Below are 16,862 nucleotides of genomic sequence, written 5' to 3' on the forward strand. Positions count from 1 at the left end.
GCCCGTCTATTCTTATTTTCAAAGAGCTGTCTTTTCCACGGGGATGGTTGTTTACCTCCTGACCCATCGATAGCCTATTAATACAATTTAATTCTGCAGTTGTTCCTGTTTAAGGAGTGTTTGGAGTGAATTGTTTCTTTTGTTTACGATCAAACAAACGAGCCCTGGTAATCTTATGTTTTATCTCCCTAACATATGGAAAAGCTATTTATCCTAGCCAATCACAATAAAGTGAAGAAAACCCCATTTTATGGAAAGGTATATATCACAAGTTTGTTCATCATTAAAGATATGATTACCAGTGAAAACCCTCCGAAAGTGGCACATTTATGATTCCAGGAACAGATGGGGACATCCATTTTCCTTGCAAATACTTTTGAAATTGCTCTACTGGTAGCAGTATAAAAATGATATACAGATGCCAGTGCCAACGAAGGCAGGACAAGAGGTCCAGATTTACACAGTAAAAGCTTCACATGCGCTCTGTCAGCTTTGATTGATCTGCGCTATACCTCAGAAACTTGTTGACTGGTAAAGGGAACAGCGCAAATAATTCACCGCAACAAGCCAGATAATTCACCCAGCCAATCGGTCTGCTCCACTTCTCCTGGCGGTGACATACGAGTCCTCCTCCCGCACAGAGATGCATCATTCTACAGCCTGGCAGCGCTCGGTGTCGCGGCGGGGGTGGGGGAGGCAGGCAAGAAGAGAAAGAAAGGGGGGCAAGGGAAGGAAGGGAGGGAGAAAGAAAGGTGGGAGCAGCGTACACAAAAGGAAAGGCGAGACAAGGAGAAGTTGGGTTTGGGTAATGGGCACAGCCATCTACCTTTTCCATGCTGAGCCCAGGCAAAGCCATTCAGCCCCAGTGGTCATTATCATATTGATTAAGTTCATCAGAGAGCAATTTTGGGTTTAACGCCAGCGGATTGGGAAGGGGAGCAAATAATTATCTAAGAAAAGCACAACATTCTTACCGCAGGGACGTTTCCCTGTTCCAGTTCATTGAGGGAGTTGATTAAGTTTAAATGAAGCAGACACTGGATAAAAGTAAGGGTATTGACCACTGGGCAGCGCGGGCTGCGCTTGAAAAGGCCTGATACATGCAGAAAAGCAAGATTTGCTAAATGCTCTAATCTTCAATCAAATCTTACATCAATACAGACAAAGTTTGGTAATGAGAGATTCAATGAAGCATGCGGGAGAAAGAATTAATCCTCTTGGTCTAAACTGGGTTCAACTTTGAAGCCTGCTCCGAAGGAAAGACAGTTATCTAAATGCTAAATAAGAAACTTATTGTACTTTTCTTGGCATGCTAATCTTTTGTCTATTTCATCTCTATTATTTGTATGCTTATAGACGGCAGTTGTCATGGTGATTATATCAAGCCACTTGTGTGCGGATGACTGCGAGGAATCAGGGTCTCCCCGCAGCCCCAGGCACAGCGCGGCGGGGCCACCCTCCCGTTCCCCCCCTCCCCCCCCCCGCGCTGCCGTGCGCGCCCGCGGAGTGCCGCGGCTGGAAGGGGGAAGCGGTCCCCATCGCCTGACAGCACCTGTCCCCCCCTCTCCTCTTTTCCCCCAAGATAACCCAAACCGGAGCCCATCAAGAGGTGCATTTTTTTTTTTTTTTTTTGAGCTTGCCTTGATAAGCTTTTGATGTCACAAATCAAACACTCGCCAGGAGGTAGATAATGGGGAGTGTGATCTCCTCCATTTGTACACAGACAGCGCTTTGGCACCGGCGCTGCCTTGAACCGGCGTCAAACCCCGCGGATGGCTGGACCCCGTCGCCGTCCCCGGGCCCCGCCGCTCCCCGGGGCTGGGCAGCCCCCGCCGCGGGGAATTAAGATTCATGACATGCAAACAGCGAGGTGAGCGCGCACTGCAGCCGCGAAAGGGTCGGAGGGAAGGAGGAAAGCGGCGCGGGGGGTAAGGAGGGAGAGAGCGCATGGGACCGCTCTGCCGCGCCTGCTGGCAGGCACCGGAACCGGGACAGCCCCCGGGGGGCTCAGGCACCTTAATACCCCTTCCGGCCCCTGGAGGACCGGCAGACTGCGTGGGTGCAGCAAAAAGGGGGGTTTCCCCCGGGCTCCCCGCGATGCAGTCATTGGAGCGCACAAGGGTGGCACCCGAGCTTTTATGCGTTTTACAAAAGTTGTCAAATTAATGCCGGATTAGGACTCCCTTCAGGATTTGTGGGCTCTTCAGAGGCTGGGAGCTGCCCCTACATCCCGTCAGTGCTTATGAAAAGCTTAAAAAGTAATAAAAGGGGGAGTGATCTTGAGAGAAAGTAACATGCATAACTCTTATTAAATGAGCAGCGAGCGGGGCTGTGAACTTGAATAACTGTTTGAACTTTAATTTGTTCATTAACAGGATTTGCCCCCGACTGTGAATGTTATTACTTCTCTTAAAAGCGAGGTGCAAATGCAAAGCTATAATGAAAGAGCCTGGCAAAAAGTTAAACGCCCAGTAATTACACCAGCCTCACTGAAAACTTAAAGTAACACAAAAGTGGAGACATCGAGGTCGGGCTGCTGCTCTCCCGGCCCGGGCAGCGGCGGCCGCGCACCCGCAGCACCCCCGGGACCTCGCTCGCTGAATGCGTTCGAACAGCTTGGAAACGACTTTAAAACATTACAAATAATAACAGAAATAATAATAATAATAAAGATAAAAAAGTGTACTTCTGTTTTCCTCGGTGGCGGAATTCTGCTTTATGCTTCTAACTGTTTTAAATTTTGAGTGAAACGCGGTGTCTGAAGTCTGATCTAATCTGCATGTTTGTATCCTAAACAGGGCACATTAGCTCCTCTCTCCCCCTTCACACCGACAGTAGATAAAACTCTGGAGAACCGGAATAAAACAAACTGCTACTCCTCTCAGAAAGTATATGACTTTATACTGATGCGTTTGCCAGTTAGCTCCGCATCGACTGCCTTTTCATCTGTCATTCCTTTCCTGTTTTTGTCAACTGACTCTGTTTTTTTTTTTTTTTTTTTTTTAATAGACTCACTTGTCATCTGCATCCTTCCTCAACAGGAACATGCAGCCAGGTCGCAATTAAATATACAGATACACGAGCTGTTAGCAAGACTTCACCCTCGTAGCCGAATCTGAAAGCAGCCGAGCCGGGGAAATGATGACCCTGTCACTTATTCTTCAGACTTAAAATGCGCCCAAACTCGCCGGCAGAGCCCGCGGCTCTCGCTCGGGGGCTCTCTTTTGTCGGCGCCCCTCGCCCTGCCCACGGCGGCTCCGGGGCTCTCCTCTTCCTCTTCTTCCTCCTCCGGCAGAGATGGGAAGGGGCGAACCTGACCGCAGCGCTTCACTGTCACCTTTCGGAGCAGAAGAAAAGCAAGACAGCGCTACGCAGAGTGCGAATGAAAACCCAGTGCCAGTCTCAAAGGCTCTCCTGCTCCTACAACAGTGTACTCAGGAAAGGGATCGTGCTGTCTTAACGTTACTAAGCTGAACTGTTTCAATTACAGAGCTGTAAATAAAGATATAGCTTATTTTATAGATCTAATTATTCAGTTTTTACAAATTTTTCATCAGGAAAAAAATATAGTATTGATACCCAGAAAAAAAACAAACAAAAAAAAAAACTTACATACAAAAAAAATTACTTACAAAGTAAATTAATTTCTTCAGCTACGTTTGTCCGTCCCAGCCTGGACCATCAGAACTGACACCCGAGGGGAGGTCTGCAGACAAGGAAGCTTCCTCAGTGTGAGCTGAGCAGCCACGAATGCAGCCTGGGCTTGACTAAGAATACAGGAGGAGAGAGCCAGGAAGGGGACAGCATTTTCTGTACTTTTACCGATCAGAATGGTTGTACCAACTAGATTTTCTAACACCACTAGGTCCAAAGACAGGAGCATCTTAGCCAAAAAAATACCTGGGACGACACAGTGCATCTCCTGCCAGAATCAGGGCACAACTCACACACCTGTATTCTGTGCCATGTTTGGGTGGCCTTCAGCTTCCACCCCCACCACAAAAGCTCTGCACAAGCACTAAGATGGTCTTAAGAGTGTGCCTACAGGAAAAAACCCAGCCTTCTAACCAGGCAGAAAAAAGCATCGCTGGCAAGGATTGCTAACTAATGGCACGTCCAAGTTGTGACTTGCTGGTAAATAGCGACAGTGGCCATAGGAGAGCCACGCTGTGGCTTTGGTCCTGCCAAGCCCTCACCCCAGTATCGACTGCTGCTTCTCCGGTGAGACCGACTGAAGCGGCTTTTTTGTAGGATCAGGGCAGCGACTGCTCCTGTTGTGTTAGGTTCCCCCCATCTAACCTCTGGAGATCGCTTTACAGCCCAAGGGAATCGAACGCAGCACAGATAAATAACACCGGGGGTCGGGCAGACACTGATTAAATTGTTGAACTTCACCAAGCGGACTCGATTAACCGCAGACTTGGCGCTGGATGTCACCTTCAGACGAGCACCACCAGCCTGCACGTTCCTGCCGTAGCCCCCTGCACGCCGGCGGGGGGGATAATAAAATGGAGCCTGACCGAGCGCTCCGGGCGCGGAGGCGACGGAGGCTGCTCGGAAAGAAGCCGGCTACTGAAAAGCAGTTGCCCCGAGTGTCTGTCAGCGTCAAAAAAAAGAGATTTTTAAAAGGCGAGGGGCACCCGGCCAGGCGGAGGGATGCTTTGCCACTGCGGCCCAGCGCCCTTACTTCCCAGGACATCCCGAATTCTGCTTTGGACACAGGCTGGCAGATCAGCCTTCTGTATTTGGGATGGCTCATTTCGTGCCACCCGAACTGCAGGCTGCAAAGGCTGTAACAGCCGTTCCGCAGGCTGCACCTCGCTGCTATTAGCTCTCCCCGACGGCAGGGCTGGCAAATACCGGCTGGCAGCGCCGGCGCCGCGGCTTGGAGCCACCCAAGGTGTGCGAGTCGGCGTATCCCGAAATGAGGACATAGACACTGCGCCGCGCGCCTGGTATTGAGTCGTGAAACAGTCAGGAGTTAAAGTCTTGATACAGTGGGGGAAAAAAAAAAAAAAAAAAAAAAAAAAAAAAAAAAAAAAACACTAGCTAGAGTTTTAAAGCCGAGAAGCCCTCAGGCTGTAGGGAAATCATCGCTGTTGATTTCAGCCGGAGCATCTGTATTTCGGTGACAGCAGGATCACACGCACAAAAACACAAAACAAGAAGTAAAACTGTTTCCTCTTCTGCAGATAAAATAAAATAAAGGCGATTTTGCAGCTTGCTAGGGAGGCGTTTGCATGCCACCGTCCTGCCGGCAGCGGCTTGCCGTGACGCGGCGGCTCCCGGGAGCGGGACCGGCCGGGGCGGGGAGCGGGCAGCGGCCGCGCGTGAGCGGCGCCCCCTGACGGCCATGGTGGGAACTGCGCCCGCCTCTGCCATGTCGGGGCCGGGGCCCGGCGGGACGGGGAGGGATGGATGGATGGATGGATCGATCGGACGGGACGGGAAGAGATAAGATGGGATGGTCCCGCCCCGCTCGCCGAATCCATAATCAAGACCCCAATTTTGTCATTTGGAAATACTAATTATCTAATCACACCACACTATGGAGCGTACTTGTCTGCCCAATTAGCTAGGACAATTATTAAAATGCGGCGGCCTAATTACGTCTCAATTTAATGCTGGCAAACCCGTGTATAGAGCAGTAATTAAAACCCTCTCCTTGCCTCTGCCTTTAGGGCAGGGGTTGATTAGGACCTGTCAGGGGCTGTGCTGAACCAAAGCAGTCAGGCGTATTGTGCAACATGACCCCACATTGTTAAGTGTGTCAACATATTAACCTGAATTCCCTTCAGCCCACATAATCACATTCAGTGGGAGGAAGAAAAGGGCTAAAACATGAAGCATTTTATTAAAAAAAAAAAAAATCTTTTTAATTAATGCTGTAAGAGATCTGACGCATTTTGAGCTACTAAGTGCTGCAAGTCATGTAAGACTGGTGCTTCTAATTACCAGCAAAGCAAGGTTTGCCCTTCTCTGGTAAAAATACTTCCCTCTCCTCTCATTTAAAGAAAATAATCTTTCTTTTGGGTAGTGTGTTTTTTAAAAGCCAGTTAGTTGGCTTCCAGTGATAAAGTTGATTACCAGGTTTTTGTTTGATGATGGAACACAAGTGAATATAGACATATGCGAGAATCAAACAGAAGACTTGAGGCGTAAATAAAACGGCCAGGATTTAACACTTGAAAGAAGTTAATAAATTTGAAAATTAAAAATCATAATATTGGGATAATTTCTAAGTATTTATTTTTTGCTCAGCACTCAAGTTTGATAGGAAGTCAGTGTTGAAACACAGGCAGGCAAGAGGGAGCATGAGCCCCATGGTCACATGTGTGCCCACAACCTGGCTGTGCCCTGTGCTTGCAGCAGCCCAGGGCCTGGCCTCCCCTAGCCATGGCCACCTCAGGAAGGCCCCACTGGACATGGCAGTAGTGGTGTTCCTGTTAGCATGTCCTTTTTTGGCTTGAAACACACTGTGCCAAGGGATTGGCTCCTTCTTCTCCAGTTTGCAAGCTCTCTGACATTTGGGGCTACAGAAACAAATGTTGTTTCCCTGGAAAAGAGGTGGCCCCTTCTCCAACTGCATGTGCCCTACATCTTGGAAGTGGCCCCTTCTGAGTCTCCTCAGATGGTGAACTGAAGTGCAAATCTGTGTTCTGACTTGTTCTCGTGGCTGTCAGCGTGTTTTCCTCTTGTCAGCAGCAATTGACTGGTCAGGTTCACCCTTGTACAGCAACTGTAACAGCTCATTGACAGACCAGTGACCCAGCCAGACCCGATAATGGAAAACTATTGATTTCTGTGGGCTCAGCAGATCTAAAATGAATGCCCAGTATAATGTCATCAGCTGTTTCTGACTCTGATAGAAAGACAAAGTATCAAAGACGTGCTGCCTATTCTGACAAGTTGCTCACCAAAAAAAATAGTGCCCAGAAGCAAATAAAGTGTCCTTTCTCAGTTTCTCCCCCTAGCAAACAGGGACCACTCGGTGTCTGCGTCAAGGCTGAGGAACCATGGTCCAGGTGTGCTGGGGACACTGGCTGCCCTTTCCAGTGAGCAGACTGTGACAGCCCCTTCAGACTTCCAACACCTGCCATGGAAGAACAACCGTGTGGGCACATGGCACAGCAGCCCTCACCCACCTGCCCAACTGCAGAGAGCAGGGAACGCAAGAGCAGGAAGGCTGCCAGGGGACATGGTGCTGCTCCTGCCTCCAGCAAAGCCAAAGACTTGAACAAGCCCGCAGCGCCTGAGCTGCGTGCACCCTGCTCCCATGCCATAACAAATAAGGCATAGGTTTAGAAGGAAGTTAGATGGTAATAAGTTCTGCTAATAAAAATCTGATAGAGATCAACACTTAAAGATTTGTGGGATTGTAACAGCTATTTGATATAAGGATCACTGTATTTAAGTTCAGCTAGGAAGAGGAACCAGTATGGCATCCTTCTCAAAAAGTGTTTAACTCCAGGGGACAAGGAAGCTTGCCAAGTTACTTTTTGGCCCCAGGGAACCCCATCCCAGAGCAGTGGCCTGTCTTTCCCACACAGATCGTTCCATCTGGGTAAAACAGCAGCCACAGATGTCCCTTGCAGCTAACCAAGCTCAGATCACAGCAGTACTTAGCAGAGCACAAAGTCATCGGGACACTCACCAGCACATGGTGGAAAGTCTAAATGGAACGAGGATCAGACAGATGCTGGCATCCCGTGTGACACCGCTACCTGCTGAGGATGTTTCAATGAGCCCCAGAGCCCTTGAGTGGGGCCTGGAGCTTTCCAGAACTCAGCACCTTCCAGATTAATGAATCTTCCTATAAGGCATGGGAGGAAAAAGCTGAGATAGCCCTGCAGATGCCAGCACTCACTCAATGCAAGATCCCATACCAGTGGAGATTGGAACAGCTTTGTGATCCTGGCAAAAAACTCAAGTGGCCTTAGAGGAAGTATTTAGATTAATTATGAACAAACAGTCCATTTTATTAAAAACACCACACACAGCCCTTCCTCTATGTGTTTTCACCTTTTGTAGCTTTTTGCTGTGTGGCTTCTCCGTGTGCATACTTTGCGCCCCTCTCCCCATTGCTTTGTCCACTGCAGGCAGACATGTCCTGCCCGTACCTCTGGCAGCCAGCATGGCACAGCGTTGTACCATGCACACATGTCAGGGGAGTGCCTGCATGGATTACTTGAGCATGACCACAGCTGAACACATTTCAGTTTCTGCATACGTTCATTTCCTATGTACATTGCACTGCACAGCCTAGGCTCCCTCTCCTCCAGCTCCTGAATCCACCCACCTCCACTCAAGCTTTTATTTCGTGTTCAGTTTCCATATGGTCCTCTCCAGCATCCCTCTTCACAGTGTCCCCTCAAGGCCTGGTCCTGAGGGGGTGAGCATGCTGCACCTGAGAAGCATTAAGCACAGCTGTGCAAATTACAGACTACCCTCTGGGTTTTTGCCTTTTTAATGATCATTTTGAATTAAATGAAATGTAAACTCTCACAGGTTTCTGTTTTGTTTTTTCCTCCCAAACAAAACCACAGCACATTTCCCATTAATGAGAACAAGGAATGGAAACCCTTCCTACCTCCCTCACAGGGGAGTGTTTCAGAGCATCAGTAGCTCAGGGTGATGTTCAAATCAGATTGTCATCTCTGGAGAGTCTCAGGTCAGTTCTCAGCTCCTCTTCCTGCCCATTTATTTTACCCCCAAATCTTGTGTTAAGCCAAGTGGAGCTAACACCTACACTCTGCTCACTTCCTAAGCACAAAGAACATGTTCAGGCCCTTGGACAGCAAGCTCCTGAGGCAGGGATTATGCTCTGTAGTATTACTGTTGTCATATTTTCCCTGCTGTAATGTTCCGAGCACATTTATGTCATTTATAAAATAAATTTTGCAGACATATTGAAATCCACAATGGCACAAAGAAAGGAGTAATAAAAGTAACCATGTACATTTGCTTCTGACAACAGTGTTGGCTGTGACAAGCCACTCCTAATCAGCAAATAAGTAACATAAATGAAATAGAGTTCTGAACACTTAAAAGAATAGGGAAGCTGCCCACAGTCCCCTTCCATAGCATAGACTTTATGGCTGCGTTCAGCTCTTCACCACCTGAGCTCTGATCCTCCTGTCCTCAGCACACCTCTCCTCATTCTGGTGAGCATGCACAACTGATGCTTGGTAGCTTTATCGTCTGTTGGCTTGTCCAGCCACAAAAACAAAACAAAAAACCAAAAAAAACAAAAACACACATCTCAACACAGCAAACCCCTGCAAGCACTTGCCAAAATTAGCCACTGGAAAACTTTTATCAAGTCCTTGTCTGTTCTGGCTGGTTCCTAACCACACCTCCAGAAGTGCTCAGTATGGGATCAGAAAGGCATAAAACATAAAAGGAACATAGATTTCCACATTTTTACTAAAGTCCTCCTGAATCAGTGTACATATATATGTATATATTCCATAGCATTCAGTATTTCAGTAGTGTTGAGGTGCCTCTGTCCAGCCCCTCCTGTTCTCAGGGATGAGCCTATCTGGCAGCCTCAGCCATACAGCCTCCCAAGGGAGGACAGAGCCCACCAGGCTGGGCTGAGGTTTTGTAGGCCGCTGTCATCTGACAAAGCCCATCCTGTGGTTTTTAACATTTACAAATAGCTCTGTGCAAATAATTGATTCTCCTGTAGAGAAACTGAATGAAACTAAAATAAGCAAAAGAAAATCCAAATTCAGATCAATCTGAAATAATTTCCAGTTTTTGTTGCTGAAATAAGACAACCTCTGTAAATTTTGTATCGAGGAAGGTGTTTTGTTTCAGCCAATATGTTGCATTTGGGGCACTTGCAATACGAAAAAAAAAAAAAAATCACAAAGGAAACAAGAGCTTAGATGCACCACAGCTGCTGTCATTCCCCTTTTATCCACTAACCCAGTAATCAGGGCACTGACCCAGGATGTGGGAGATCCATGTTCAGTCCCCTCACCGCCTGAAGGGATGTGAACCTCCTTCTCTCACCCCAAGAGCATGACGGGGAGGAAGAGCAGCTTTCTTTTGTCTCCTGGTGACTCTACTCCCTGCTGGACAGGTGCTCGGGCATTGGCTGGGCCATGGCTGCAGCTCAGGGCCACAGCCTGCACAGGGACAGATGAAACCCCAGGACTTGCCTGCCCCAGAGCTTTTGCCCTGTGTCTGGGCAAGCGCTGCATGCTCCATGGCTCAGCAGATCACAAGAGTTGCAGTAGCACTACACCAAGGTGTTTCAGGTGAATTCCTAACCAGGTCCCAGATGCGGCTGCCAATCCTATAAGGCAAAACCTGAGTTCTCCTTCCTAGACATGTCATAATCCCAGGGCTTTTCCCTGGTAAAGGAAAAATGTACCAAAACCAACTGTTCAGGTAAATATTATATTTCTCTAAATAAAATTTTCCCCCACTTTTCTAACCACACTTTGCTACAATTTTTGGTTATTCCCCAATTTTTTTTATAATATATTTCCTGTGATGTTTCAAAAGACTGATGCTAAGAAGAATTTCCTGTTGCACAGTTACTACTTTTACGTTATTGTTTTTTGTACCTTTTAAACATAATTAATTTTATAAGCAGCCTGCACTAGCCCAGGAACTAGCTATACAACACTGAGTACAGAAATGAAATCTCACATCACCAGCCTTATGCATGGTGGCTCTTCACACAGCAGTTCATGCACTTAATTTTCATAAATGAATGAAATCAACTGAAGTTCTTTTTTCTGAGTTAGGAAAATCTGCCACTGCAATGATACATTTTTTTTGTTAACTACAAAATTAATCATTTTAATAATTACTATTTAAAATTATTTTCTACAGAAAAGAAAGTCCTACTTTACACAATTTTTGCTCTTTTTTTTTTTTCCCCCTAGATGGTAAACAAATTATCTGGAATTTTTTTTATAAGCAGACTTTGGTTGCTGAACAGAAGTCTATAATCTCACAGTATTTGTGAATCTTTTATCACAGCAGACCTCAGGGGACTCCCCAGGCAAGTGGCCACATGAAGTCACCACTGGAGAAGGGGATTCTCCCATCCAAGTGTGAGGAGGACTCCTTTATAACAAACATTAAAAACCACTCTACTTTCATCTTGTGTTAAGAGCCTCTAGCACAGCATATTTATGGTATAATAAAACAGGGCTTCGGGCCTTTTATTCTCATATGCCAGTAACATTATTCTCCTATCATGCTTACACTAAATTACATAGTGTACAGAACATGTATCTACCTTCTCACAGCTAATAGTTTCAAACACGGTAAATGCAATAAACCTTCTGATACTGTTATCACACAAGAATTAAATCATGGCACAAAACTGGCTGAAAATAGCCCCACGACAACATCCATGTCCCCTCAGAAACTGCTAACCCACCTCATCCTGGCACGCTGCTCATGCAGCCGGTTTGTTCTCACTCAGTGCAAACTACTACCACTCTGATTATTACAACTTATTCACATTATCAAGAAGAAACTTAAAATGAAGTGCCCAGTACCAAAAGATATACAGACACAAAACTTGGGGGTTTCCCTTTGCACAGGGCTGGTGCTGCGAAGAGGCAGAGCAGGCAGCTGGCAGGAGCAGGGTGCTGGTAAGTGCAGCAACCACAGAGCCAATTGGGTGCTCCAACAAAGGACAAACTGTCTCCACAAGTAACACTCTCTCTCCTTTACACCGATTTTAGAAAGGATCAGAAACTTCGTAGTTGCTAGATTTAGAACTGGAAGCACTGAATGAATGACTTGTTCTGGGGAATAACATGAATCACAATCCACCAAGGTAACCTTAGACCTTTATCTCAAAAGTAATAAACATCTGGGATTATTATACCCACTCAAGCCATTGAAAAAAGGCTACTGCAAATTATTTGTATTTCATGTGCATGTGTATTTTTCATTGTTTCATTTCATTTTTGTATCAACCAAAAATATACTAAATGATATAGAAAAAGTAACTGCCTTTCTTCTCACAGTATTTTTGTACAGGAAATTAAAAAAACACCCAACAAAACAAAACACCCAAAGTCTCATGCTACCTATGCTACCTGAAGAGTTATAAATGGCTTTTTTTTGTTTGTTACTGAAGGCTGACAGCAATTGCAACCAAACAACACAGGGGCCCACAGCAGCCCGGTGCCCCCATGACACAGGTGCTTGCAGCCCTGTGCAGTGAGGTTACGCACCCAGACATAGGCCAACAGCCTCCTGTGCCTGGGCAGAGGCCCACAGCCTCACACACCTACCCTGCCTCACGGGCAGCACAGGAGTGGTGCAAAACCAGCATGGAGCTGGGTCTAGTTCCTGAACTGCCCTCCCGATCAGGCCAAGGACAGGAGCACTGAGAAGCAAAGAGCAGAGCCCCCAGCATCCCCTCTCAGTGACCAAGGAGTGCCCACAGTTGAAGTGAAGCGTAAAACATTGGTGTTTTTATGGGTTAGTGAAAATTCCCTGCTAAGAACTCCCCTATTTCTAACACCATATGGGGCACTTTAAATTTAGTCTCACTTGGAGCACCAGATGCTCTAATTACATCATCCTGGTCTTTTATAAGGTGTATTAGATAAGCAAATGTTTTATCTGTAATAAGTATTATCTTTGATTGTATCCATGATGGTTTCATTGCAAGGTTCAAGACTCCTCTTCAGCAGGCCTATTTGATGTTTTTACACCACTGAAGAGCCTCAGCGAGGAATTCCTAGGATGCGTTCACTGGTATCTGTTTATGAAAAGGCCCAGACACAGAAGACCATGAACACTTTGTGCTCATCTGCTCCATAAATTTTTCTGTAAGGCTTATTGTAAAAAACAGTAAATGACTTACAGCTGGTCAGCTGTTGCTTTCCATTTTCACTGCAATTGTTGCTGAAGGTGCTGCAGGTACAGCCCCTATCTGCATCACCTGGTTTGATACAATTCCTGCCCAAATTTCAGTACTGCATTCAAATGACTGTATCTGCATCATCCTCAATGATTCACTTTCTCTAGTCATATACAGGTGCTGGAAAGGGTTTTCAGCTCTAAAGTTCTCTTATTGCAATATCACATCAAAGAAGCTTTTCCCTTATTTCTGATGGCATTTTTATACTCTGCCTGGGACAATTAGAAATTCAGTAGCCTGGAGACTGATTATCCAGCACTAACAAATTTTCATATTATCTTTTTTGTTGTTGTTCTTAGATCGTTATGTATTTTCTTGCCTCCCTCTATCACCTTGGAATGCAAAGAAAACTTTTGAAGAGTACTTCTCTACTAACTTTCTTTAAGAACAGCAGCACTGATACCCAACGGGATGAGTGGCTGTTCAGATGTGACTGAACTCCATACAGAAGTATAAGACATGAAGCCAAGTATCTCCATCAGCTGAAGCATCCCATTCTGACACAGCATTAGCTTTCTCATTTACTCCAAATCAGACACAACAGAGCTTAATTCACTCACCTGATTCCTCTCAGGATGCTGCCCATTTCAGAGCTTTCATTATGCTTGAAAGCCAACTTATGAAAACAGTAAAACATACTTTAAGTGAAAAAGCACAAGCTAAAATTGGGATCATTTTCTGAGTAGCAGCAGCAGCACTGACACCCATTAAGCTCCAGCAACTTCCATGTTTGTTCCAGAACAATTCATTTCAAAAAGTGGATTTGGGACAAACAAAAGGAAGACAATTACAACAACATATCTTCTGCTCTGCCAACATCACCAGTCTCAGAGAATTTCAGGTCCTTGTGTTTGCTCTGCCTACTGTTCCATTAGCACGATGGATAAACCTCCAGCCCACGGCATGGGTGTCACAGAATCTTCTAGCCATTGATCCTGTTTGACTGATAACTTCCCGAACTTAGTCATCAGAACTTCTTTTGGGGCTGAGACCCATTGCCTTTAGGAACTTCACATGGAGAAAGTGTTCAGTGCCTCATCCCATGGTGGGCAGGAAATGTTCTCAGCATAAACAAGGCAAAAAGAGACAAGCAAGCAGAAGAAAACACAAGCACGATGCATTTGGCATGCACAACAATTTTCAGGGTCATGTCTTTCACAGCAGAGCTGATCTTTCTAGAGAGCTCCAGTGTTAGCTATTATCTACTTTAGTGACGCATTTGTCTCTTTTTAGTTGAGTGTTTTCTGCAGCTCTGGTACCTCATTTGCCTTTAAATTGTGTCTTCCATCTCTGTAGTTTGTCCTTTACGCAAGCAAACACCTGAAATCCATCTACTTTCTGAGAAAATATTTAATATTTGGTATTTCTGTAAAGTATCTAATTATTTGTTTACTTCACAGAATAATTTTGACCAACAAGAACTGTGTGGCCCAAATAAAGCCTTACAACTAGAGCCTATATCATGCCTGTGTATTTATGGCATGCAAAATAAAAAAATAAAATAAAAATAAAAAATGGTACTATCAGGAGAAAGAGGTGTAAGGGGAAAATCCCCATCAGCAGCCAAGGCAGCAGTTGAAAACAAAACAAAACAAAAGAACAGAGTGAAGTAACTGCAATCAATTCTCAAAGAAGTTACCTGCTGGAAAGTGCACATGGTGGTTTAGGCAGAGACTTCAGAAAAGGAGCTGCCATACACGCAGTTAGTGATGAGCTCTGCTCAAGAATCAGCAGAAGGAAAATAAATTCATTTTTCTTTAAAGAACAGCAATGCACACCCACGTGGATGCAATGGAGTAGTGGCCATCCTGCACATCCTTGGCATTGCTAGGCCATCAGCCCCATGGCCACACATTTTACCTATACTAACCTCGTTGCCTAAATGCAGCACTTCTGTGCAGCCCGTGCCACCCAGTCAGCACCTTATCCTCTGCACCTGTGAGCAACAAAAACGTATGGGGGACATTTATAGGCATGTGTCCAAAACCCCCTGTCTTTGTTTTTAGTCTCTTTTAAATGACATACTTCCACATGAGGTAAAATTAGGCCATATTCAGGCTTTTGTTATGAAAAGATGATGTGCCTACATTTAAGCAAATTTGGTAGGTCCCGCTGGGGGATGTGTCATTCACTGAGCCATGCTCCCCAAGCCTGAGCCAGATGGTTGATGCAGAAGCCTCTTACAGGAATACATCTCTATAGAGGATGATGGTGCACTGTACTTGGTGACCAGGCTGTCACTGAATGCAACTCCGTCACGGTATTTAAATCACATTAAAGCTTCCTTTTATTCCATACCCCCTTGTGATTTTGTCTCGGTACATTCTAATTACCAGCCTTGCTGCAGCACACGCATATTCCACTGCTCACTGTCCATCAGACTTTATGGGAAATTATTTTGCACAAACTCAATGAAAATATTGCAAAGACGGCTCTCTCCTTTTCACCTTGCTTTTCTCATTCTCTAGCATAAACTGTTTTATACAGTTTTGGTGGGGAGAGAGACAGCAAAATATTCATGTTTACATTAATTTTTAGAACCTGCAGATACACGTGTTAAGCCTTCCCAAAGTACTGGTTAATCGCTTTTTCTGTTTGCTTACTTAATAGCCAATCTTGACATATCAACATATTTTTCTGAAAGATGCCAGATGTCAGCTGTGTCTGTTTTTCAGAAATGCTACATTTCACATTCCTTATTCTCCAGCTATTAACTTCCCCAACAGACCATGTTAGAGGAGATGCACTTCTCTAATTTCTGACGTCTTGTACCATCTTTCTCTGAGCTGCATTTTCAGCAGCAGGCACAGTTTCTTCCTCTTGCCCAATACTCCCCAGCACTGACCAGGTCAGAGGCCATGTGGACTTTAATGATACCCTAACAGAGGAAGGCCCAGGACCTGGGCATCACTCAGCACCTCCACAGCAGCACCCTGCCATTTAGCCCCAGCTTTGCCATTTTCAATTTTCTAATTACAGCACCAACCTTACTTAAATGGGGATTTTGTACTATCTTGATTCTAAACCATGGCAAAATAGCCATGTGGTGAAAGCCTCTGTTCATGCTCTCTATCTCATTTGACCCAGCTCCTAGGCACAAGGCAGGAGACCGGTCCCATTCCCCATGCAGGCCAAGCCCAGCTCTGGGTAGGGAGGTCCTTCAGATCCATACCTCAAAGCTAGGCCCAAGGCCTCACCTTTGCAAGTCTGCCTGGAGTAAATGCAGACTTTCAATGGAGACCCTCCTAGAAAAAACTACACAACTTCCCTTGGGCAAGAGGGAGGGACTGTCAGAGACAGTCCAGGCATGGAAAGTCTAATGAAAGCAGGGAAAATGCTCAGATTTCTCTGGTGATAAATGAGCTGACGGAGACAGCAGTGATCGCTAGCACTGACTGCAGGCAGCTCGTGCTGCATCTGATTCAATTTTCAGGAACTGCTCAATTTGTTACTTTGATCCAAAAACAATCCGGGTTTTCCCTCCATGCTCAGCAACAGTAACTGGTACTGTGTACCATCACGCAGCTTCCTCAGCACAGTGCACAGCACACATTATAGCAGGGGCAACTGAAAACCAGGCCTTCCCCTTCTCCCCACACTGCATTAAATTATGCTCCAGGTGCTACGTCTTGCAGGAAATTACAGTAACCTGCAGGTTGCTGATTTTGTTTGCTGTTAACAGGGTGTGTGTGTGTGTGCTGCTCCTCAGATACTTCTGGCACATTTTTACATGTAAATCTGAAACCTCAGTTAAATTTCCTAAGAACTTCATGATATATATACTGCATTCATCATTTACTAAGAAAGGGTCTGAAATTTTTAATCTTGAATGTGTTTTCCCAGCTTTTAATACCTATCCCTGTTTCCCTTTGCTCACAGAAACTAACCAGCTGCTTGTTCACAAGAACCATTCAAGCAAATGCTCCATTTTCTAAATACTTCAATGTTTTCA

At 45.6% G+C, this 16,862-nt stretch overlaps 1 long non-coding RNA gene across 1 annotated transcript; it reads right to left on the bottom strand.

The window, feature by feature from the left end:
• Positions 1-2,982: 2,982 nt before the first annotated feature.
• LOC311440991 lies at positions 2,983-14,740 on the bottom strand. Its single transcript, XR_014695705.1, has 3 exons — positions 14,550-14,740; positions 3,633-3,767; positions 2,983-3,337 (listed from the first exon to the last, which is right to left on the bottom strand). It is a non-coding gene; the product is annotated as an uncharacterized lncRNA (long non-coding RNA).
• Between the last annotated feature and the right edge of the window lie 2,122 nt (positions 14,741-16,862).

The sequence above is a fragment of the Aythya ferina genome, assembly GCF_964211825.1.
Source record: "Aythya ferina genome assembly, chromosome: 8".
Classification (NCBI taxonomy): Eukaryota; Metazoa; Chordata; class Aves; order Anseriformes; family Anatidae; genus Aythya; species Aythya ferina.